Here is a 26,592-nt window from a genome sequence, read left to right as displayed (position 1 = left end):
TCCGGGTTTAACTTCTTTTCTATAATTACAGTGCTCTGGCCTCTATAATTATTTTCTGTCAGATTCATAAATTATTCACCTCATTTTTATCTTCCCAAATTGCCCTCTTTCTCTCAAATTTATTTTCCTAATAATTAAATAAAAAAGAAAACTATTTTCCTTCTCTTTAGTGATTTTTCCTCTTTTCAAAGGAATTGGGAAAAATCTTGGATACTTGAGGGTCTTCTTTTAATTTCATAATCTCTTATAATTCCTTGGTATATCATAGGAATTTTCTTGGGATTTTATTCTCATTAAAAATATTTATTTGGAATTTTCCAAATAAAGGACCTTAAACTAGCTTAAATCGCCCTTAAATTCCTTTGTAATTTCTCTAAGGCTAATTTGGTCATAAAAATAATTTTATAATCCCATATAATTCTCAAGGAACATTGTCCTTATTTTTTCTTAATTTTCTGAGGTTTGAAAATATTTTTCCATAATTATTCTTGACTAATTTTCCTTAATTAGTCAAACTTTTCATAATTGGCTTAGAAAGCTATAATAATTATTTTCCACCAAAATTCTTCTATTTCTCCTTGTCACTTTTGACCCTTAATTATTCAGGAATATTTCTTATTCCTAATTATCATAGTACTAGATGTGACATTATGGTTCAAGCAGATCATGACACAAGCCCGCGGATTTAAAATTTCAACATAATTACTCGGGTTACTATTCACTGTTTAAGTTTCAGATTACAGGCCCAACTTCAAAAATTCATAACTGATTCCATAAAAATCATATTGGGGTGTTCTAAAATTCTACAAAAATCTATTTCGATGCTCTTTAAGGAAAAAATATCCAATTGCACTTATCCTTGCCCAATTTGTATAGTTTAATCAATAAATATTACTGTTCATTTCCTAAAATCTTAAACTTTCATATTCTGTGCCTCAATTTTGGAAATCCGTATCTCCTTGTGTATACATCCAATTGAGGTGATCTACCTCTCATTTTAAATCTTGGGATGTGTACTATCAGTCTACTAAATCTTATGGATTGAATCACTCGTTTGATAGGTCAAACTGGAGCTACAATCTCACTGCTCCAGGACTTACGTTTTACCTCTTAACATCTGTTTACTTTAATTCTTTTTATGTCTTTGGCATACATTACATGGGTTTACTCTTTCCCTTTCATGCTCATACATTTTCATTGATGTCATAAATATTATAATTAAATACATGGCATCATTGGCATCCACAACATAAATTACATAATAGGAGAATTACACATTGAATAATAATATCATTTATTAACATAAACAATTCTCCACTTTCTTCTCCTTACTTCTCATGCCATTATTGCCCATCATTGATTGACCTAAATGGTTGGTTAGGGAGGGGGTGAGATTCGGGGGAATCTCAGTAGCAAACAATACCATATTAATCATGCTAGATGGATGCTAATGCACTACACGCAACTTGTTTATTCTCTTGTTAATTAGTGACATATTAGCATGCTCAAAGCTAACTTCTTGATGCATGGCCATGGAGACATAATCTACTCATCATGAATAGAAATTACAGTAGCTAAAACATATCACAATAACATTCAATAACATGTACACGGCAACACACAAGCATACAACATCAAGCAATAACAATAGGTAAGTTCACTACCTTGCACCTCAAGCTTTCCTCTTTCTTTTCCTTTGACTCCCTTGACTTTCCAACGATGTGGGCATTTGATTAACATCACTAAACATTCTCTTGGATGTTCCAAAGGTCCTAAACATAATCATAATGATCATATAATCTATTAGGACCACTAGATTATATAATATTCAATACTAGCTTTGTTGAACCTCAACCCTTTCTCTTGCTTTTAGGATTTTCTTTTTAACTTTTCTAACATAAATCTCATCTTTTTCCATTCTTAAGATCCCTTTCTTGTCAATTAGGACCACTTTAGATGGCCTTAGATTCAAGAAGATCAAATCTGAAAATTTTGCTTCACGGGTACTGTTCACACAGAAATTCCAGAATTTTTGTTCAACTTTGAAAATTCATAATTAATTCTAGAAAAATCAAAACTGAGTGGTTCCAAGTCTCACCGAAAGATCCTTAAATTATCTTTAAAATAAAAATATTTTTAGGAACCAATTCTATGTTAAGCAGTACCATAATTGTACGGAATTTGACACTCTTCCAAAGGTTAAACACTGTTTCCAGATTTCAAACCCTAACTTTGAAAAATCACCATAAATCGTACACATATCTAAATGAAGTATTCTACCTATGGATTTAAATCTTACAGAGTGTAATTTAATCATGCCAAATTTCAGAATCAGATACAAAGAGTAACTTATTCGAAATAGGCATCAAGTCAGATGCTACAACCATCACATACCTTGATCTTGAAGCTTGAATCTTGTTTCTTCTTCTTGGCCTTCATTCCCACGTTTTTCTCTCTAAATTTTGGCAAAATTTTCCCTCTACAAATGTCTGCCAAAATGCTCTTCCAAGGTGGGGTATTTATAGCCAAAACTTTGGCTTGAATGGACCAAAATACCCTTGGTGGCTAATAGAAAGAGTAAGAGCAATCTTGGAACTTCAAGTTAGCTTTTACATCATCATTGCATCATCTTCTTGCATCATCCTTATCTCATTCTTCTAGAAGATGCCAAGTATCACAAATGTGGTGGAGGAGAAGGGAGATTAGATCCTAGCTGTTGGATCAAACTTGTTCCCTAAGTTTCCTCTTAATTTACTTGGCCCATGTTTCTTGGGCTTTCTTGACGGCCTTCCGGAGCTCAAAAAATTCTTCTATCTGCTCCATAATTTCTCTTTTATTCTAGAAAATATCTATAAATTTTCCCAGGCCACAACACTCTTTAAGCCCTGCATAAAATTCATTTACTAAAATGCCCTTTTATCAGCATAAACATCTTTTAATTTATTAAAGCCATTCCACTGGCCTTTTGATTGTGGGACTAATTTTATAAATTAGTACAACCTTTCAACCATTTAATCTCATTTTTGTGTACATTTTTTAAGTCTCTTGCTATTTCAAATAATTACCTCAAACGGTATATCTTTTACCTGCCATAACCTCATAAATTCCATTTAAGCTGCCTCAAGGTTATTTTCATCTTTTCTCTTCACAGAAGAGCCTTAGAATATTATTTACCGTTTTTTAGGATTTTCTTAGAATTCTCTGTATACTCTTCCATTTTTACCCCTGTTGGTCATAACTTTCTAAATTTATGGTTTAGTCCCTGCTTGGACTTAACTTCATACAATCCTCTCTTTCAGGTTTCTAACTTAACTCTTGGCCTGTTTCTACTCTCTTTTCTCTTTCTGGGCCCTTAAGACTTTACTGGAGCCTCTAGCCTTGATTATACTTGAGTCCTTGAAAACTTTTACTTTGCAGTTTAGTTCCTAAAACTGCTTTGACTTCCTTTCTCATTTTTGGGACTTCTGCTAAAAAAGGGTCTAGTAGTCTATCCAATTCAAGCTATTTTTGGTACTTCTAAGCCCAAAAGTTGGTTTGCTTGTTGTTAGGTAGAGTAATGACCCTATCATTCCTCTATACTTGGTTAGATTCACTTTTTTACCCTCTTCGTTAGCGTCAAGTGAGATTATTGAGCTCATAGGAGTCTTTACACTTTTAGCAATTTCTAATCCATATTTCTTTAATAACTCCTTGAGATGCTTCGTCTGGGATATGAATATGCCATTTCTCTTCTGCTTGATTTGTAGTCCTAGAAAGAAGTTCAATTCTCCCATCATTGACATTTTGAACTCACCCTGCATTAACTTAGCGAACTCTTGACAGAGATCCTCATTAGTAGCTTTGAATATAATATCATCCACATAAATTTGAACAATTAATAGTTCCTTTCTACTTCTTTTAATGGAAAGCGTAGCGTCCACTTTGCCTCTTTCAAAACTTCTTTCTATCAGGAAATTACTAAGCCATTTGTACCAAGCTTTGGGAGCCTGTTTTAAACCATATAATGTCACACCTTCATTTCAAACCCCATTATACGTCATTCGGAACCATTCGGGTATACCCTAAAAATCGAGTCAACTTTGAAAAATCGTAACTAAATGTAGAAAAATTGAAATGGAGTGGTTCTAAGACTCACACAAAGCTCATGAAAAGTTCTACATAGGAAAAATAATCATGGATATCATTTCCTCACGGATCAGTGCCAGCTTCCATGAAAATATGTACTGTTCATTTGGTAAATTCTGAAATTTCTAGTATTTTTGCCCAACTTTGGAAGGGCATAGCTCTTTGCACAAAATTCTAAATTTAATGATCTATCACTTGATTTAAAGCTAATTATTTTGTATGTACCAAGTTTTGTCATTTCTAGGGAAAGTTCATCCCCTAACTACACTTGTTTTGGTTCTTTCTTAACCTTTTACCCATCCTTAATCATTTGGGACTTAACACATGCTTGAACATACATTCTACTATACTTTCACATATTTAAACATAGGCATACATGCTTGGCTTCCATTAGGAGCTATTATCCAACAAACATTTTCAAAGTCATAATATTGCATAACAAGTTCCAAATGTCATTCTATGGTATAGTAAATATTCATTTAGCCTCCAGAACTACTTTCTTGCCCTTGCCCTTGCTTGAACTCCTTCCTAGGTGGTGTTAAATATAAAAGTGAGATTTCCAAAGAAATCCCAGTAGTAAGGAATCGCAATTATCATGCATTCATACAAATACTACGTGTAATGGTTTTGTGCATTTATCTTGCTTATGTGTTCATGCTTTTATGCCATGGAAAGTAAGCTATTGTACACATATTCAGTGGACATAATGCCAAGGCAACATAATTCAAACATTGCAATCAACATTTGCAATAAAGCTTAGCCACATCATGGCACACATTGCACACATACACATTAACACATTAATGTAAGCAAGAAAGCAATCAAAGTGTAATTCAATGCTACCTTTTGACACTTGGTTCTTGATTTCCTTTAGGTTCAAGATGTTCTCTTGAGGATTTGGCAAGGTACCTATCAAACCAACACCAATGCCAATCATTCAACAGTTATTCAAACACATTACACATTACTTAAACATTAAACCCTCTTTCTTTAGATTTTTGGCCTAATTGTTTCCTTTTGATTCAAGAAACCTCCTCAGCCATTTCTACATGATTTTTCATGTAGAATTCAAATATCAAATTAAATTTTACAAAATCTAATCCCTTCCTAAAGTTCTGGTCAAAACAGAAACGAATTGTGTAAGGGTAGATGTCAAAATTTCCAACTTTGATTTTTTAATGCTTCCAAATTCAATTCCTCCATATATCCCTACACAAAAACACCCAAGGAATTCAATAGAAGCATCAAAACCATCAAAATCCAATCCTAAGTTCATGAATTCAAAATGGCTGAACACCTCCCCTTAGGTTCCTAAATTTCCACATTTGATTCTAATGAATTAAAACATACTTTCATGGCACAAACCTACATAAAATCACGTTTCAAATCCATTGGAACCATCAAAACACATGGAATCAAATCCCATCCTTGAGTTCTTGGTTTGGCCGAAACAATGTTCTTGTACCCTAAGAGGTTTTCTTTCCATTATCCATTTCAGAACAGCACCAAGCACAACAACACAAGCTCATAACTCAAATTACTATCCTCTCCTAGAACTTCCAGCAAAATAGAAATGGAACAGCACTTCCCCCTCAATTTTAGTGATGATTTGGCCATTAAAAATGCATCAAATTAAAGCCTAAACATACCTTGAGGAGTCTTGGATTAAAGGTTGATGATTAGCCTTGGATTGGAAGTGGTTTGAAGGGTATTTGGAAGTCAAGAAAATATTTGTGCAGAATCTCCCCTCCTTTGTCAATTTTTGTCCTAATTTTGAGTGAATTATGGGGGTATTTATAGACCTCATTTGCTTCCCAAAAACCTGCCCTTGGGCATATATTTCTACCCCAAAATTAAGTGCATAAGTCGGCTAAAATGAGGGGGCAATCCTAGCCACACATGCTTTGACTCAAATTTCAAGAGAGCTGATCCAATGGTTGAAATTTTGCCTAGCATATAAGCCAGCTATTTTGGTCATGATGGGCACGAATTTGGGTCTTGTTGGATGCTAACTAATTGGCAAAAACTGATTAGGAAGCAATAGAATTGGTTAAGGTAATTTTAAAAATCATTTGGTCACATAATACCCAATTTCTTGCCCCCTATTAGGAAAAATAGCTAAGGGATTCCAAAATTCTATTTATTTTCATGACAAATCCCTATTTATTTTGTCTAGAAGTTTTGGGAATTTTTCAAGACCTCTAGATATTTATTTCACATTTTCTCCAAAATCGGGTCTTTACTAATAGGAATTCAGAAATAAATTCCCCATAAATTTTTTACTACATTTCCAATGCTTGGAAATAATTTTATAAATCCATATATATTCCTACAGAGTGTATACATATTTTTCCTTGAATTTTTGGAGTCCTTAGGTAATTAAAATAATTGTATCACTTTAATTCCCCTTTTGTTTTTCTCTATTTTCCCAAAAATAATTATTTTTTTAGAATTTTCACCAAAATTTATTTTGGACCATTCTCACTCCCAAAAAATCATAGGTGACTCAAAAACCCCTAATTCCACCTTTTTCTATTTTTAGGGAATTTTTGAGAACTTTTCTCAAAATTACCGTTTTGCCCCTAGGGACCCAATGAAGTTGGTTTCATCCCATTTTGGGTTTTCATGTTTTATTCACACCTTATGCTTAGCAATGATATCTCATTCCTTATATTTCCATTACTAAGGTTTCAAATTTTGGGATATAAAGCCTTTTTCAGTTTCTAACCATGATCAAGGAAATTGGAATCTCTAAAACCAGGAGGCTGTTTGATAAAAACTTCTTCCAAAATATAACCATTCAAAAATGAAATTTTAACATCCATTTGATATAATTTGAAATATTTTATGCAAGCAAAGGCTAAAAGTACTCGAATGGCTTCCAATCTAGCTACTGGAGCATGTGTTTCCTCATAATCAATACCTTCCTCTTGATTATAGCCTTTAGCTACTAGTCTGGCTTTGTTTCTGACGATTTGTATAGATTCATCGAGCTTATTTTTTAATACCCATTTGGTGCCTATGACTGTTTAGTCATTAAGTTTGGGTACCAACTCCCAAACTTGATTTCTTTCAAATTGGTTCAGCTCTTCCTGCATTGCTACTATCTAGAATTCATCAGATAGAGCCTCGTCAACATTGGTTGGTTCAATATGTGAAATGGATGCAGAGAAACGCACTTCATTGAACACTTGTCTTTGGGTTTTGACCCCTTCATTGACTTCACCAATGACTTGTTCCAAAGGATGATTTCTATTATATCTCCAAGCTTTAAGTTGTTCTAAATTTTCTTGAGAAAGAGGTTCATTTAAATCATCCTTGTTTTCTAAAGATTCTTTTGAAAGTACTTTGTTTGAATATTTTTTCAAATTCAAATTTTTAAAGTTTTGAACGATTTTAGCATCATCATCTAGAGGTTTTGAAATCAACTCAATTTCAGGAAACACAATATGTATTGACTCTTCAATAGTGAAAGTACGTTTGCTAAAAACTCTGTAAGCTTTACTGTGACTAGAGTAACCGAGAAATAAACCTTCATCAGCTTTAGGATCAAATTTACCAAGATTTTCTTTATTGTTGTTGTGAATGTAGCACTTACAACCGAAGATCTTTAGATGAACCAGGTTAGGCTTCCTTCCTTTGTACAGTTCATACGGAGTTTTCCCGAGCAGTGTTCTGATGCAAGCTCTATTGGAGATGTAGCAAGCCGTGCTCATTACTTCAACCCAAAACACTTGTGAAATACCTTTCTCATTCAACATTGCTCTTTCTATTTTCTTGAGCACTCTGTTCTTTCTTTCCACAACACTATTTTGTTGAGGAGTTCTCGGCACTGAGAAGTTGTGATCAATCCCATACTCATCACAGTAGTCCACAAATTTGTTGTTCTCAAATTCTCCTCCATGGTCAAACCTGACTAACACAATAGAAATACCTTTCTCATGTTGGACCTTTTTAGAAAAAATGATGAATGCATTAAATGTCTCATCCTGAGAAGAAAAAAACAGAGTCCAGGGGAATCTCTAATAGTCATCAACTATCACAAGAGTATATAGGTTTCCACCGAAACTTTTAACTCTTGACGGACTAACCAAATCCATATGAAGCACTTGGAGTGGTCTTTCGGTTGAGACTATCTTCTTTGATTTAAACGAGGACTATGTTTGTTTACTCTTTTGACAAGCATCGCAAATAATATCATGTTCATATTGAATTTTAGGTAAACCAATAACCAAGTCCCTTTTTGTTAATTTTGAAAGTTGATTCATGTTAACATGTGCAAGACATTTATGCCAAAGCCAACTTTCCTCCTTTTTGCTAATAAAATATTTTTCAAAAAGTTTTGAATCAATTTTAATAGTATAACAATTACCGTCCCTTGGAGCTCTTAGCTTTACGTTTAATTCCTTCTTCTTCAGTGGTAAGTCATCTCTGCTTATCACTAGGAATTCCTTTGAATTGAAGATCACCAAGTTATTTTTGTCAGTACTTTGACTGACATTGAGCAGATTATGATGCAAGCCTTCTACGTAGTACACATCTTCAACCTTCATCCCTTTGTCACTTCCTACTTCTGTCACATCCCACCGAATTTAGCATTGATAAAAGGGATGAAAATTTGGTTAAGGGCCAATAGGGAAAGAAGGTTGGATAAGAAAACTAAGTATGTGCGAAACCCAAAAAGGGTATGGACCGGCATTTTCAAATTTATCGATCTAGGAAGGGCAAAATGGAAAATTTTGAGAAAAAATTCTATAAAATTTCCTAAAAATAGAAAATTGGTGAATTAGAGGTTTTGGAACCTCAATGAAGGCCCTAGAGGTAAAATCGGTGCAAAAATGAATTATTACGAAATTTCCCGAATACGGAGGTTTTTTAGGAAAATAGTGGAAAACTAAAGGAGAATAATTATTTTAAATAGCTAGAGGCCTCAATAATTTCCAAAAAAATATGGATCAAGTATCTAAATATTTATGGGAATTTACAAAATTGGTTTCAAGTCTTGGAAGTACAGGAATTGATTTTAGAAAGTTTATTTTTCTATAGTGACACCGATAGATGCCTAATCGGAGAAGATTCAAAATAAAGAGCTAGAGGTGGCAAAAAATTCTGAAAATTTTCAGATCATGTTATTATATTAAAAGGTGAATTATCATGGAGGGAAATGAATTTTTTGAGGCCTAGAAAAATTATGGAATGTTATGAGTGAATAGTAACTGATAAAGTTCCAAAATGGTTTAAGATTTTGATTTAGGTTGTGGGCCATCTTTTTGGGCCATCCTAAACCATGTGTGGGATCCATATTGGGCCTGGAATGAAGCACAGTTTCATGATAATTCTGGAGGCTTCAAACTAATTAAAGAAAAACCCAAAATTAGTGGATAATTGTTGGAAAAATCTAGAATTGGGACACATGGATGAATCTGAACCTTTCTTTCATTGGATGGCTGCCAAATAACCCCCCTAAGTGGCCTTTGGTGGTGCAAAATGGGGGAAGAAGTGGCAGAATTGCTTGCTTATAAATACCCCTAAAATACAAGGAACAATGTTAGAAAATTAGAAAATATCAGGGGAGGTGCTGTAACATCCAAAGTTTTAGGCCTAGAAGTACCAATAATAGCCAGAATTAGATAGGCTATCAGACCCCTTTTTAGCAGAAGTCCCAAAGATGAGAAAGGAAGTCAAAGTAGTTTCAGGGACTAAACTGTAAAGTAAAAGTTTCAAGGGGCTAAAGTGTAATAAAGTTAGAGGCTCCAGTAAAGTCTCAAAGGCCCAGAGAGAAAAGAGACTAGATATAGGCCAAAGGTTGAGTTAGAAGCCTTAAAGAGAGGATTATATGAAGTTAAGTCCAACCAGGGACTAAACTGTAAATTCTGAAAGTTATGACCAACAGGGGTAAAAATGGAAGAGTACGAAGAGAATTCCAAGAAAATCCTAGAAAATGGAAAATAATATTCTAAGGCTCTTCTATGAAGAGAAAAGATGAAAATACCCCTGAGGCAGCTTCAACAAAATTTATAAGGTTATTACCGGTAAAAAGTATACCATGTGAGGTAATTATTTAAAATAGCAAGAGACCTCAAAAATGTATACAAAAATGAGGTTAAATGGTTGAAAGGTTGTACTAATTTATAAAATTAGTCCCGCAACCAAAAGGCCAGTGGAGTGGCTTTAATAAATTAAAGAGCTGGTTTTGCCAATAAAAGGGTATTTTGGTAAATGAATTTTTATGCAAGGTTTAAAGGAAGTGTTATGGCCTAAGAAAATTCATAGATATTCTCTAGAATTAAAGGAAATTTATAAAGCAGACAAAACAATTTTCTGAGCTCCGAAAGGCCATAAAGAAAGCCGGAGAAACGTGGGCCAAGTAAATTCGGAGGAAGCTTATGAAACAAGTTTGATCCAACGGTTAGGATCTAATCTCCCATCTCCTCCACCACTTTCATGACACTTGGCATCTTCTAGAAGGTTGAGGTAAGCATGATGTAATAAGATGATGCAATGATGATGCAAAAGTCCACTTGAACTTCCAAATTTGCCCTTACCCTTTCTATTAGCCACCAAGGGCATTTTGGTCCTTTCAAGCCAACTTTTTGGCTATAAATAGGCACTCTCCCTCCCCCCATTTCGGCCAAGCTGATGAACATAAGGGGAAACTCTTGCAATTTTGATTCTTGAAGCTTAAATCAAGAGAAAGACACCTACTTTGATCAACCGAGTTTAGATCTGAGGTTAGTAAGTTGTTCCCTCTTGTTTATTGCTTTGAATCTTTGGTTTTATGGTTAAAAAAATGTGAGATCCCCTAAGAGGAGGTGCTGGCCGAATTGACATAAGCTTAGGGGAGGATGATTTTGATGTTAGATCTAGCTAGAACACATTGATTAGAAGTTGTTTCAAGTGGATGTATGTGGAAATTGGAAGAATTACGTGCTGATTTGATGCCTACTTCGAATTAGTTACTGTTCACATCTGATTCTGAAATTTGGTATGCTTGTAGTACACTCTGTGAGCTTTAAATCCATGGGTAGAACACTTCATTTGGATATGTGTACGATTTATGGTGATTTTTCAAAGTTAGAGATTGAAATCTGGAAACAGTGTTGAACTTTTGGGAGATTGTCGAGTTCCGTACAATTCTGGTACTGTTCTGAGTAGAATTGGTTCCTGAAACTATTTTTCATTTAAATTTAACTTAATTATCTTTCAGTGAGACTTGGAAGCACTTAATTTGGAGTTTTCTAGATTTAATTATGAATTTTGAAAGTTGAGCAAAAATTCTGGAGATTCTGCGTGAACAGTACCCGCGAACCAAAATTTCCAGATTTGATCTTCTTGAATCTAAGGCCATCTAAAGTGATCCTAATTGATAAGAAATGGATCATAAGAATAGGAAATGATGAGATTTATGTTAGAAAAGCTAGAAAGAAAACCCTAAGACTAAGAGAAAGGGTTGAGGTTCAAGAGAGCTAGCTTTGAACTTTATGCAATCTAGTGGTCCTAATAGGTTGTATGATCATTATGACTATGTTTAGGACCTTTGGAACATCCAAGAGGATGTTTGATGATGTTGACTGAAAGCTAACATGGTTGGAAAGTCAAGGGAGTCAAAGGGAAAGTAAGAGGAAGACTTGAGGTGCAAGGTAGTGAACTTACCTATTGTCATTGCTTCATGTGGTATGCTTGTGTGTTGCCGTGTACATGTTATTTGCATGTTGTTGTGACATGTTTTAGCTGCTGTAATTGCTATTCATGATGAGTAGATTATGTCTCCATGGCCATGCATCAAGAAGTTAGCTTTGAGCATGCTAGTATGTCACTAATTAACAAGAGAATAAACAAGTTGCGTGTAGTGCATGAGCATCCATTTAGCATGATTAATATGGTATTGTTTGCTACTGAGATTCCCCCGAATCTCACCCCCTCCCTAAACAACCATTTAGGTCAATCAATGGTGGGCACTAAGGGCATGAGAAGCAAGGAGAAGAAGTGGAGAATTATTAATGCTAATGATTGATGTTATTATTCAATGTATAATTCTCCTATGTTGTAAGTTATGTTATGAATGCCATCAATTCAATGTATATGCTTAGGATGTTTATGGCATGAATGAAAGTATATGAGTATGAATGAGAAAGATTAAGGCCATGTTAGGTATGCCAAAGAAATAAAAAGAATTAAAATAAAGAGATATTAAGGGATAAAACGTAGGTCCTGAAGCAGTTAATTTCAAGCTTCAGTTTGACCTATCATATGAATGAGTTAAGCTACGGAATTTGGTACACTTATAATGCATATCCCAAGCTTTAAAATGAGTGGTAAATCACATCATTTGGGTGTGTATACAATGAGATATGAATTTTTGAAGTTAAGGCGCAGAATCTGGAAAGTCCAGATTTTACCAAATGAATAGTAATTTTAATCCAATAAACTGTACGTTTTCAGTGAGGATGAGTTCAGTTGAATATTTTTCCTTAAAGAGCATTGAAAGAGCTTTCCGTAGAATTTTGGAACACCTCCATACGATATTTCTAGAATTAGTTATGATTTTTCAAAGTTGGACCTGTAATCTGAAAACTGGACAGTGAACAGTAATTTCCCGAAAATTAACGTCCAAATTGAAATTTTTAAGTTTAAGACCATCCAAAGTGGTCTGGAATGGTTCTAAATGAATGTTAAGGCATTATATAAGTAAGGTGTGACATTTTTGGTATCAGAGCAGAGGTTCTGGTATAGGAAGAAGAGAACTATCTGCAAGAATTTAGAAAAGCCCAGTTCAGGTTAGAGCTAGTAGTGGAATACTAGCTAAGGTCCAACTAAGGTTATGGATTGGAGGTGAATGCTCTAGGGAAAATAAGCAATAAGGATCTTTAAATGAAGTTGGGGTCCTCTATTATAAAGGTACAGATAAAATAATGATAAGGAGTTATATGCAGAGGAAGGTAGCCACTGTGTAAAGATAAAGAGACTTCCCTCTAAAGAAAAGGGGATAATGGCTTATAAGTCAAATAGAGGTATGAGTCTAAACCCTAGAAGAAAAAGGGTTAAGTGGCAACCTAAGTTAGATACAATTACTGTAGCCTTGATATAAGGTTAAGGCAGCACGATCAAAGTAGTTATCTTTGATTCCTAAATAGATATAAAAAGGTCAAAAGAGCTAAAGATCACTTTCTACCGCCGGTAATCCCTGAGGATAAGGGAAAGCAAAAGTGCTAATGGCCTAGAGTTGTGAGCCAGACCCTTCCTTTATTGCTTGAAAGGAAGTAGTTGACTTAGTTGGGGATTACAGTGAGGCTAGGACATGGAAGTCCTTCAGGCAGCAGTTAAGGTTACGATAAACAAAGCTAAGTAAAACTAGTAGAAGTAAGAGAAGGTATGTTTTGTCATGATGCACCAAAGAAAGTGGTGGCGAATAAGAATTCTGGTCATGATGAATAGAGATAGTGACTCTCAGATGCTGAGGTGGTATCTTGGCACGACTTGATGGACTATGAGGTCCTTGAGAGTAAGACTGATGAGCTCAGAGAGAGGGTTGTAGCCACTATTTAAAAGCTATCAGATTCCCCCTCAAGAGGAAGAGTAATGATGAGTTGAACAAGATAGTTAGGGGTTGAGTCTGTACACCGCTAAGAGGGTGTAGTGGCCACTTAAGCTGAGCAAGCTCTTAAAGCCTCGTTAGAGATGGGGCACTATGATAGAGTAGCTATCTTAAGTTCCTGAATAAATAAATAGGAACATGGGGATAGTAAAGTCAAGGTAGATAATCCTAGTGGAATTCTTAGGGATTAAAAAGAAGAGAAAGAGATGAGAATGAGACAGATAGCCATACGGGGAACTAGCATTATGAGATTGGCATGTTCCCGATGATGTTAAGAGATACTCAGTCACGTGGGGTTAGGTTGAGAGGCACCCTTTCCAAGGGATAAGTTCTTGGCCAGGAATCTTCCTAGAGAAAATAGGAATTGGTCCTCCAAGTCAGAATTGACACTGCTCTAGATGGAGCAAAATGCCCTATCTGATCAGGGAAAGGGAAGCAGCCGAGGCAAGGCAAGTGGAGTTGACCTTACCTAATGGAAGCACGACTAGCCAAGAATAAAGCTAGGCTTAGATGTACCTGAGCTTAGCAGAGTACTAGAGTAAGCAGAAAGAAAAAGAACCTCAAAAGTCCACTCCCTATAACTTCCAGAAACAGCTGTGAACAGAGAAAGAGGCTCCCTCTTGTAGGGATAAGATGTCCAGTCAGCATGCTATGGACATAGCAATCAGTAAGAGCTTGCACTCCTTGCATTAAAATGCCAGACATGCATGTTAGAGTATGCTCATACTGAAAGATAAAGCAGAGGAAAGAGAAGTTGCATAAGTCCTCTCTCTGTACCATTCTAAAGTAGTAAGAGACGGTAAGAGCAGCTGGAGGAGTAAGAGAACTCCTAAGATAGATTGGCTTAGGCACCTAAAGAGACGAATAGGTAGCCTAGGGAATTGACAAGAGGCTTAAGAAAATGGTATTGGTTCTTGGAACAGTTTTGGGGAATTATTAGTATGGTGACCAACTGAGTGGAGATGACTTCACTTAGTCCTATGGTCTAAGTCTCCTAGAGATTGGTACCTATTTGGGAAGATGAAGACCAGGGACAAGTTGAGGATGTGGAAACCTCCTTCAGTTGTAAACCAGTACTGAGAGAGTACCCATGATTTCCTTCCAGATAACCTTATCATTAATTAAGCTGGATTCAATTTCCTTCCGATTAATAGAGGAAAGCCAAAGTTAGAGGAGTTAGAGCCATAAGACCTGAAAAAGAGACACTCAGGCTAGCTCTAAATACAGGAAGAACCCATGTGACCCAGAGACAGACTGAGTATTGACAGGTAAATCCTTAAGATAAGGAGAGAGATAAGAATGTAAGCTGAATAGACCTGACTAAAGGTAGAATAAGAAAGGCCTAAGATAGCAGGGTACTAGGGTTTGAGCCTATCAACACTATTTAGTTAAGTGTGCTTAGGCAAAAGTAACCTAATGATAGGTAGCAGTTGGGAAGTTTAGGCAGAAGTCTTGACTAAGGTATAAGCAGAGTATTGGTTCAAGCAAAGCCCGGTATGAGAGAAAACCTAATTAGAAAAGTAACGGGTAACTAGGATTGGTCCAATTGAGATTATGATAGTGAGGTGTTTTCTTCAAGGGAAATAGATATAGAAGAGAAGTAAGGAATGACAAAGAGTAACCTGAGAGATAGGTAGTCACTACTAAGAGACTCCCCCTCAGGACAGGAATGGTTGGGCTAAGAGAGCTTGACTAGGGAATGAGTCAAAGTTGTAAGACGCCTCCTGAGGGTAATGGCTAAGAATATGGTAAGCCAATAAGGAATTGGAGTCTAGACCCTAATAGGGAAGCAGGGTGACAACCTAAGCCTCGGGTAATTAGTTAAAGGTGCCTGACTGGAAGGTCACACAGCAGAGATGTTTTAATGATCAATGCTTACTGTGTGATATGGTCATTTTATGATTAGCATTTGACCATAGAAACAAATGGTTAAGGATACAATAAACCAGTCAGAGGTATAAGTCAATGCCCTAGTAAGGGAACTGAATATCAACCTGTACCTTAAGTAATCGATATGACCTTGATAGTGGCATGGTAACAGAATGAGATGTTTAAAGCTTGTTCAAATCCTTGAATAGAGGTGCAAATTCCTAAGGGATAGTGAACCAAGAGGGACAGAGATTATATGACAACGAATAAAAGGTCAATGATGACATTGGTGCCAGACCTAGATACCGCACAGCAAGATGATTAAACATTTACTATTTGATGTGATGTGATGAGAATATGGTGATCAATACCTGGCTAGAAGAATAATTGGTCAAGAGGTAAAGAAAGTTAAAAAGAGTAAAGTGAGGCAAGATCCCTCTTGAGGATAGAGATGAAAGAAAATGAATAAGAACATGGTAGTGGATGGTTGCATAACTAATGAACAAAGAGAGATAAGCAAGTTCCTTGTGATACCTAGAGCTCGATGATGCTTAGATATATGATTATGTCAGGGATTAAAATAATATTCTTTTATGTCTCTCAGGTATCCAAGAGCATGCAACCATGGCAATTAGGCCATTAAAGAATCTAAGAAATGAGATTCCTATAGATAGATGCCACTGCTTATAAGATTGAGTAATCCAGTAGAGAGGCTCTCCTTGATAGAGATATGGTATTCGAGGAATGTACCTTGGCCGAGTTGCATATGAGGAAAGTCTTGACCATGAAGTACCTCTCTAAGATTGGGAAGTGGTTCTCCGGATCAGAGTGACGCTGCTCTAGTAAGAGTAAGCTATCCTTTGAAGGAATGAAACAGAAAGCAAGTGGTTGAGTTGACGATGCTCCAGTTAAACCAATCTGTCCTCCCACAGGAAAAGCAGAAGTAGCCGAGATAAGGCACAGGAGGACCTTACCCCAGAGAGAGAGAGTGAAACTAGTTAAGACAACAGAAGTGTGATATGCAAACAGATGCTCCTCGAGCTTAGTAGGGTACTACGGAATACTGAAGGATAATGAGAATATAAAGATATAAGTCCTATCATGATGATTGTCCAAATTGTTAAGAGGCAACAAGGACTATAGACTCCTAAGACAAGGCAGGATGGCATTGATATAATAGCAAGTTAATGGGCTCTAGAGATGAGCCAATGCCTAGGGATTCGAAAGGCATAAAGAAAGGAAAGTGACTTAAGGAAGCTAAAACTAAGGGCTAAAGAAATATGGAAAGGCTAAGAATTCCAGGAGTTGACAGAAAGAATTGAGTAAGGCCTAAGAAGACAATATTGATATCTGTGATTAGTCTTGGGGAATAATCAGTCAAGTTACTAGCTGAGTGGAGGTGACTTATTTTATTACTCAACTCTATGGTCCAGAGTCTCCTAGAGATCCTAAGATGGCTCAGATGGATGATAGTATTCCAGGGTCATAGTGGATCCTAAAGAGGCTTACGGTAGAGCGCAGTAGCTCTCGAGGTCATAGTAGACCAAGCCTAAGAGAAAGTAGCTGAGCCATAAGGGTAAGAGTACAGTACCTCTTTGGGAAGACGATGACTAGAGATGAGTTTAAAATATTGAAATCTCCTTCAGCGGTGGACTAATATAGAGAGAGTACCCTTGACTTGTCCCAGACATGTCTATTGTCGTTTAGACTAGGCACAATTCTGTTCTAATCAATGAAGGAAAGAAAGGAGATATACCCTTAAAGTAAAGAGGAATAGCAGGGTATACAGCAAAGAATGGATAAAGGCTGTATTAAGAGAACCCGAAATGCCAAGGTATAGTAAAATACCAAGAAGATAGGTATACTGTCGTGGTATTATAATGAAAGAATGAGCCTAAAGTATAGGAAGAATACGAGCAATGGTGACAAAATACTTAAAAGCAAAGACCATGCTCATCTGAATGACAGAAAAGTTTAGAACGACGAGTTATGTAAGTATGAAGCCCAAGGTGAAATCTCGGAAATGAGGTATAATGAAAAGTTGAAAAGGCCAGAGTTAAGTATAAGTAGGGATACTCTCCTTAGGTAACCTCTCATTAAGGGTAAGAATAGAGGTTTGACCCGAAATTTCGAGGACGAAATTTTTTTGAGAGGGGGAGAATTGTAACATCCAAAGTTTTAGGCCTAGAAGTACCAATAATAGCCGGAATTAGATAGGCTATCAGACCCCTTTTTAGCAGAAGTCCCAAAGATGAGAAAGGAAGTCAAAGTAGTTTCAGGGACTAAACTGTAAAGTAAAAGTTTCAAGGGGCTAAAGTGTAATAAAGTTAGAGGCTCCAGTAAAATCTCGAAGGCCCAGAGAGAGAAAAGAGACTAGATATAGGTCAAAGGTTGAGTTAGAAGCCTCAAAGAGAGGATTATATGAAGTTAAGTCCAACCAGGGACTAAACTGTAAATTCTGAAAGTTATGACCAACAGGGGTAAAAATGGAAGAGTACGAAGAGAATTCCAAGAAAATCCTAGAAAATGGAAAATAATATTCTAAGGCTCTTCTATGAAGAGAAAAGATGAAAATACCCCTGAGGCAGCTTCAACAAAATTTATAAGGTTATTACCGGTAAAAAGTATACCATGTGAGGTAATTATTTAAAATAGCAAGAGACCTCAAAAATGTATACAAAAATGAGGTTAAATGGTTGAAAGGTTGTACTAATTTATAAAATTAGTCCCGCAACCAAAAGGCCAGTGGAGTGGCTTTAATAAATTAAAGAGCTGGTTTTGCCGATAAAAGGGTATTTTGGTAAATGAATTTTTATGCAAGGTTTAAAGGAAGTGTTATGGCCTAAGAAAATTCATAGATATTCTCTAGAATTAAAGGAAATTTATAAAGTAGACAGAACAATTTTCTGAGCTCCGAAAGGCCATAAAGAAAGCCGGAGAAACGTGGGCCAAGTAAATTCGGAGGAAGCTTATGAAACAAGTTTGATCCAACGGTTAGGATCTAATCTCCCATCTCCTCCACCACTTTCATGACACTTGGCATCTTCTAGAAGGTTGAGGTAAGCATGATGTAATAAGATGATGCAATGATGATGCAAAAGTCCACTTGAACTTCCAAATTTGCCCTTACCCTTTCTATTAGCCACCAAGGGCATTTTGGTCCTTTCAAGCCAACTTTTTGGCTATAAATAGGCACTCTCCCTCCCCCCATTTCGGCCAAGCTGATGAACATAAGGGGAAACTCTTGCAATTTTGATTCTTGAAGCTTAAATCAAGAGAAAGACACCTACTTTGATCAACCGAGTTTAGATCTGAGGTTAGTAAGTTGTTCCCTCTTGTTTATTGCTTTGAATCTTTGGTTTTATGGTTAAAAAAATGTGAGATCCCCTAAGAGGAGGTGCTGGCCGAATTGACATAAGCTTAGGGGAGGATGATTTTGATGTTAGATCTAGCTAGAACACATTGATTAGAAGTTGTTTCAAGTGGATGTATGTGGAAATTGGAAGAATTACGTGCTGATTTGATGCCTACTTCGAATTAGTTACTGTTCACATCTGATTCTGAAATTTGGTATGCTTGTAGTACACTCTGTGAGCTTTAAATCCATGGGTAGAACACTTCATTTGGATATGTGTACGATTTATGGTGATTTTTCAAAGTTAGAGATTGAAATCTGGAAACAGTGTTGAACTTTTGGGAGATTGTCGATTTCCGTACAATTCTGGTACTGTTCTGAGTAGAATTGGTTCCTGAAACTATTTTTCATTTAAATTTAACTTAATTAGCTTTCAGTGAGACTTGGAAGCACTTAATTTGGAGTTTTCTAGATTTAATTATGAATTTTGAAAGTTGAGCAAAAATTCTGGAGATTCTGCGTGAACAGTACCGCGAACCAAAATTTCCAGATTTGATCTTCTTGAATCTAAGGCCATCTAAAGTGATCCTAATTGATAAGAAATGGATCATAAGAATAGGAAATGATGAGATTTATGTTAGAAAAGCTAGAAAGAAAACCCTAAGACTAAGAGAAAGGGTTGAGGTTCAAGAGAGCTAGCTTTGAACTTTATGCAATCTAGTGGTCCTAATAGGTTGTATGATCATTATGACTATGTTTAGGACCTTTGGAACATCCAAGAGGATGTTTGATGATGTTGACTGAAAGCTAACATGGTTGGAAAGTCAAGGGAGTCAAAGGGAAAGTAAGAGGAAGACTTGAGGTGCAAGGTAGTGAACTTACCTATTGTCATTGCTTCATGTGGTATGCTTGTGTGTTGCCGTGTACATGTTATTTGCATGTTGTTGTGACATGTTTTAGCTGCTGTAATTGCTATTCATGATGAGTAGATTATGTCTCCATGGCCATGCATCAAGAAGTTAGCTTTGAGCATGCTAGTATGTCACTAATTAACAAGAGAATAAACAAGTTGCGTGTAGTGCATGAGCATCCATTTAGCATGATTAATATGGTATTGTTTGCTACTGAGATTCCCCGAATCTCACCCCCTCCCTAAACAACCATTTAGGTCAATCAATAGTGGGCACTAAGGGCATGAGAAGCAAGGAGAAGAAGTGGAGAATTATTAATGCTAATGATTGATGTTATTATTCAATGTATAATTCTCCTATGTTGTAAGTTATGTTATGAATGCCATCAATTCAATGTATATGCTTAGGATGTTTATGGCATGAATGAAAGTATATGAGTATGAATGAGAAAGATTAAGGCCATGTTAGGTATGCCAAAGAAATAAAAAGAATTAAAATAAAGAGATATTAAGGGATAAAACGTAGGTCCTGAAGCAGTTAATTTCAAGCTTCAGTTTGACCTATCATATGAATGAGTTAAGCTACGGAATTTGGTACACTTATAATGCATATCCCAAGCTTTAAAATGAGTGGTAAATCACATCATTTGGGTGTGTATACAATGAGATATGAATTTTTGAAGTTAAGGCACAGAATCTGGAAAGTCCAGATTTTACCAAATGAATAGTAATTTTAATCCAATAAACTGTACGTTTTCAGTGAGGATGAGTTCAGTTGAATATTTTTTCCTTAAAGAGCATTGAAAGAGCTTTCCGTAGAATTTTGGAACACCTCCATACGATATTTCTAGAATTAGTTATGATTTTTCAAAGTTGGACCTGTAATCTGAAAACTGGACAGTGAACAGTAATTTCCCGAAAATTAACGTCCAAATTGAAATTTTTAAGTTTAAGACCATCCAAAGTGGTCTGGAATGGTTCTAAATGAATGTTAAGGTATTATATAAGTAAGGTGTGACAAGTGCTGCCTATTTCATTTTTGAGCTGGAAACTGAATTTGATAAGGGCTTTTGGACAAGGAATCATCTAACTTTTATTAAGGATTCATCAAGGTATGTTCACTTGCTATCCTTAAGATTTAAATTAGTTTTGGTTAAGTTTTTGCATGAAAATCAAGGGGGAGATGCTGTCCATTTTCGGTTTGAACATGTGATCCTTAGGGAAGGATAGAAACCTTAAATATCAAGTGGAATAAGCATGTTTAAGTGGTGTATGGATTGATTTTTGGAAGAAAACCTCACATAGGGTTTATATACATCAATTCAGTAAAAGGGGGAACTTGATGCAGTAGCTTGTTTTGCTATGATTTGATGATTCTAATGGGTTTAAAATGTATTTTTGTATAGGGATATACTAAAGGGAAGTGTGTAAAATCATTGGAATCAAAAATGAAATTTTTCGAAACCATGTACCCTGTCACACCTTACTATTGGATCCGCTTAGGGTTTAATTAAAACCATTTTAGACCACATTGGATGGTCTTGGGCTCAAAAAATTTATGAAAAACGCTGATTTTCGGATTTTTACTGTTTATCAAGTAAAAATCCAGTTTTCTGGCCCAACTTCAAAAATTTATAACTTATTCCACAAAAATCAAAATGGAGTGGTTCAAAATTCCATAAAAATATATTTGAATGCTTTTTCAAGGAAAAATAATCTTATGAACCAATTCCATTTGAAAAAACATCAGGTTTTTGCGAAATTCACCTCTGTTCATTTGGCAAAAATCCCTTTTCCAGATTCTGAACCTTAACTTTGAAAAATCATTAAAAATAGTATACTTGGCCATTTTTAATGTGATGACTATCAATTTGAAGCTTAAGATGTCAAATCTAAGCATACTAAATTTTATGCAGAGATTCATTCAGTAACTTAATAAAACGTGGCTCTAAACTAACATCCTGCTTAGGGATTATAGCACCAAACATTGATATTTATACATAACCAAATGTCCATGAATTTTTATGGTGCAACACCATAATTTAGCCTCCAATCTGTAGCTTGCTCTTAAGAGTTTCAGGCCCTAAAATGTTTCATTATATTTGGAGGATGAGATTTTGAGAAATCCTAGTAGTAAGACCAATCAACCAAAACATTAACATGCATCAATTACAAGCATTTCAACCTTTTGCTATTAATAGGGAACTACTTTACCTTATACATGTAGCATTCTAACATGCAATAGCCAAGGCACATAAAGCAAGGAGTATAGCTACACAATCATCATCATCCTCATCATTTAGTTCAACCACATAATAGCACATGAAATTGCATAGCGATCAATGCAACATTCAACATTAAGGCTAATTAAATCTTACTACCTTAATCCAATACTCTTTGATTTTCTTGTCCTTCTTTCTTGCTTCCTCAAATGCCACACCCTAACATGGCAATCCACAAAAATGGCAGCAAGAATCATCAACCGTTCCTCATAAAAATCAATAACATAATTCAAGTAACTCCTAAACCCCTTCAAGCTTCTATCTTTGTTCTTGAATTTCTAGAGTTGGTTTCCATAAACCCTAAAAATTCCCTCTTGACCTTTTCCTACGTGGTTTTTCATGTAGATTCCAAATATCTACTTAGATTTAAGAAAATAAAACTTTCTCTTTTAGTTTTAGCTTGGCTGAACCATTAGGGTTCCTCATCCAAAAATTGTAACTTTGATTCTATGGCTTCCAACACTTGTTCTTTAGGTTTACCCTACACCATTTTTCATTTTGAACACAATGAAAGCCTCAAAACTTTGAAAAACACATACTAGGGTCCAGATCTAGCTTTGGCCGAAATGGAACTCAAGCAACATGGCAAAGAAAACACTTCAAAATCAACTTAGAACCACTTGTAATCACTAGGATCTAACATGCTTTGAAGTGTTCTAGGAAGATTGAACCATAAAACTTCCTCCTCTATAATATATATGTTTCGGCCAGCATCAAAAGAGAAGGGAAACTATGATTTTCAACCATACAACTCAAGCAAACAAGGTGGAGAACAACTAAAGAACAAAAACTAACCTTGAAGCTTGGTTGGTTGATCAAAGTTGATGGCTTTCCCTTGATTTCCACTTGAAACTCTCTCTTTTCTCTCTTGCTCTCACCTTGGCCGAACCATAATCAGATTTAGGGGGAAGGAAGAGCTTATTCAATGCACACAAAATATCCCACCAACCATCATTAATGTTATGCCAAGTGTCATAAGCTTACTTAGTCTTAACCCTCTCTCTTAATTAACTTAAATCATAATGTAATTAAATTCCAAAGTCAAGACCCTCTCCATTGGTAGCTTGACACTTGGAAAGCTTTAATTACCAACCATTAGAGGCTTGACAAGTGGCAACTTGTGGGCCAAGTAAAGTGCAAGACTTTGATTAACACTTTATCGGTGCACTTTGACTCCGGGTTTAATTTCTTTTCTTTAATTACAGTGCTTTGGCCTCTGTAATTATTTTTTGTCAGATCTATAAATTATTCTCCTCATTTTTATCTTCCCAAATTGCTCTCTTTGTCTCAAATTTAATTGCCCAATAATTAAATAAAAAGGAAAACTATTTTCCTTCTTTTTAGTGATTTTTCCTCTTTTCAAAGGAATTGGAAAAAATCCTAGATACTTGAGGGTCTTCTTTTAATTTCATAATCTCTTATAATTCCTTGGGATATCATAGGAATTTTCTTGGGATTTTATCCTCCTTAAAAATATTTATTTGGAATTTTCCAAATAAAGGACCTTAAATTCCTTTGTAATTTTTAAGGGCAGTTTGGTCATCAAACCAATTTTATAATCCCATATAATTCTCAAGGAATATTTTCCTTATTTTTTCTTAATTTTCTGAGGCTTGAAAATATTTTTCATAATTATTCTTGACTAATTTTCCTTAATTAGTCAAGCTTTTCATAATTGGCTTGGAAAACTATAATAATTATTTTCCACCACAATTCTTCTATTTCTCCTTGTCATTTTTTACCCTTAATTATTTAGGAATATTTCTTATTCCTAATTGCCATATTACTGGATGTGACATACCCTCTATTCGATCAAACCAATTTGAAAGGGAAGGAGTGTGACTTTTATAAATCTAATTAGATATTTGGATTCTACATGAAAAATGGTGCAGGAATAGACTGAGAGATTGATGGAAACAAAGAGAGAATAATTATGTTAAAAATCAAAGAAAAGGGGGGAATTAAGAAAGTTTAAGATTAAGTGTTATATTTAAGTTGAATAATTGTTGATGTGGCTTGGAATTACACTTGAACTGATAGGTTTTGTGGAAAAAATTCAAGGAGAGCATGATTCGCTTGAGGAGGCTGAATTGTATCAACGATTAAGAGGTAGCATTGAATTATAATTTGATTGTTTATCTTACTTGTTTAATGTGATTATGTTGATTGCTTAAATTGAGAAATTATATGGTAATAATGGTTGACTTTATGACATTTGATTGTGCTTTGGCCAAATGCATAGAAGCATGTTAATATGAAGGTGTTGATGTTTCTCTTTTGGTATGATGCAAAATATCGTTTTATGTGATTTGAGGATGTTTTGAAGTTTTATGACATGTCACATTATGCTTGCTTGATTTACATGATGATTGTAATTCATTGCTACTGGAATTTCCATAAAATCTCATTTCCCTCAATGATAAATAATCAATAGGAACCTCAGGGATATGTTCAAGAACAGGGAGACGGTATATCGACAAAAGGAATTATGTTACGGAAGTATATGGAAGCAATTTACCATCTTTGTATATGTATGACATTTGTTATGTAATATTATGCATATGTATGGACTATATTGAAATGGGTATCAATGATATGGATACCTTATATTTAAACATTTTCCCAAGGAATTATGGTTAAAGTATGTGTTGTATGATGGGAAAAGCTAGATGAAAGGAAAAGAAAAAGAAAAAGCAAGAATGGTATGAGAAAAGGGATAAAAGTTGACTTTTTGGGATTAAAGTTTGACCAACATGATTTTAAGTAATTGGATGAATCTGGATCTAAAATTTTACATACTTATAGACCTCATTTTTAGCTTTAAAATAAATGGCAATTCATTAAATTTGAAATTTTGTATAGGAAGTTATGCCCTTCCAAAGTTGGGCATAAATCCTGAAAATTGAAAAATGACCAAATGAATAGTACCAATTTGAACGAGATCTGGGATTGATACATGAGGTCTGGATAATTCTTTAAAGAGCATGTCAGGAGCTTTCCATAGAACTTAGAACGACTTCATTTCAATTTTTCTACAATTAGTTATGAATTTTTAAAATTGACCCAAATTGCTATGAATAGTGTACAGAAATCAGAAAATAGAAATTGTGAGATTAAAATTTTCTCACACTTAAGGCTTGTATAATGATTTCAAATGGTTCCAATTGACGTATAATGAGTTTAACAAAGGAGGCGTGTGATTGAGCTCAAATTATTCTTATCTTTTCATTACATCATCTATGGTTTTGTTGCATTTTCTGGCTCTTTTGGCTATAATTGAGCTTGTTTTAGATCAAGAGTCCTTGCATTGAGTTAGTTTTTTTGAGGGTAAAATCATCATAATTGGTTATTAATTGTATTCAATTAATTTTTAGGACAATTGATGCCTTAAATTGTTGCTTTTCAGTGTAGGATACCTGAGATTGGAGCCAAGATTGAAGCACAAAGAGCAAAAAGAGAAGCCTCTACCATGGTTCGCCGCGGCGAACGTCTGCCTTTAGGAAAGAAAACTCTTTGCCATGGTTCCCGCGGGACACTCTGCCTTCACCGCGGCGAACGTCTGCCTTCAGGAAAGAAAACTCTCTGCCATGGTTTGCCGCGAACCCCTCGTATCAGTAAAATCAGACCCGACCATTTCGGGAAAATTTGACTTGCCCACTTCCATGAACCGACCCAGACACATCATATTCGGGTTAGAAACCCTATTTTCGGTATGAGTGAGGTCAGACACGGATATTCAGCCACCATCCAAGTTTTTCTCTTCATCTTCTCTCATCTCTCCCACCAGAACCCTAATCCCTCACCTTCCACTATCATCTTCATCCATGGGCAACATTGAGTCAATTTCAATGGAGATGTTTCTACACACCATGAGTGGCTAGGCTTCCTCCAGCTCTTAAAGATGGATGATTGGCATGAGTTCTAAGAGCTTAAAAGGGGAGTTTCAGTTTCATCTTAGTTTAGCTATGTATTTATGAACTCCTAGGTCTAGGGTTTGTAAATTCTTAGTGAAAGACTTTGATTGTTATGTAATCATTAGTTGATGATTCATATTTGTAGTTGGATTGGTTAATGTTGGATTTCATGCTTCAATATATGTAGTTACATATATGTTCTTTGTAGCTTTCTTGATTCTCTTCATCTGCATGGTCATGTTTTGATGATGAGTTGATTTTCTGTTGCATTGAACCATTTGTATTAATCATTCTTAATTACACATTAGGGAAGCTTAACAATGTTTTCATTAATGTAAGCATTGGACTCAATGAGTTATTGAGGTTGTTATCAAGAAAATCTAATGAATTTCTAAAACTCCCACATCTTAAGAGAACTATGATTGCCAAGAATCCATTTTCAAGAGGTTTCATCAATTGATTTACTACTTGATTTCCAACCATTTCATCTTAATCTCCCAAAAATCCAAAAATACATTTACATTCTATTGTATTTTATCTTA

This window comes from Neltuma alba, unplaced genomic scaffold (assembly GCF_004799145.2).
Source record: "Neltuma alba isolate B1F8T4 unplaced genomic scaffold, ASM479914v2 tig00010335_pilon, whole genome shotgun sequence".
NCBI lineage: Eukaryota > Viridiplantae > Streptophyta > Magnoliopsida > Fabales > Fabaceae > Neltuma > Neltuma alba.
The sequence above is the reverse complement of the archived record's forward strand: the minus strand, read 5'-3'. Positions refer to the sequence as shown.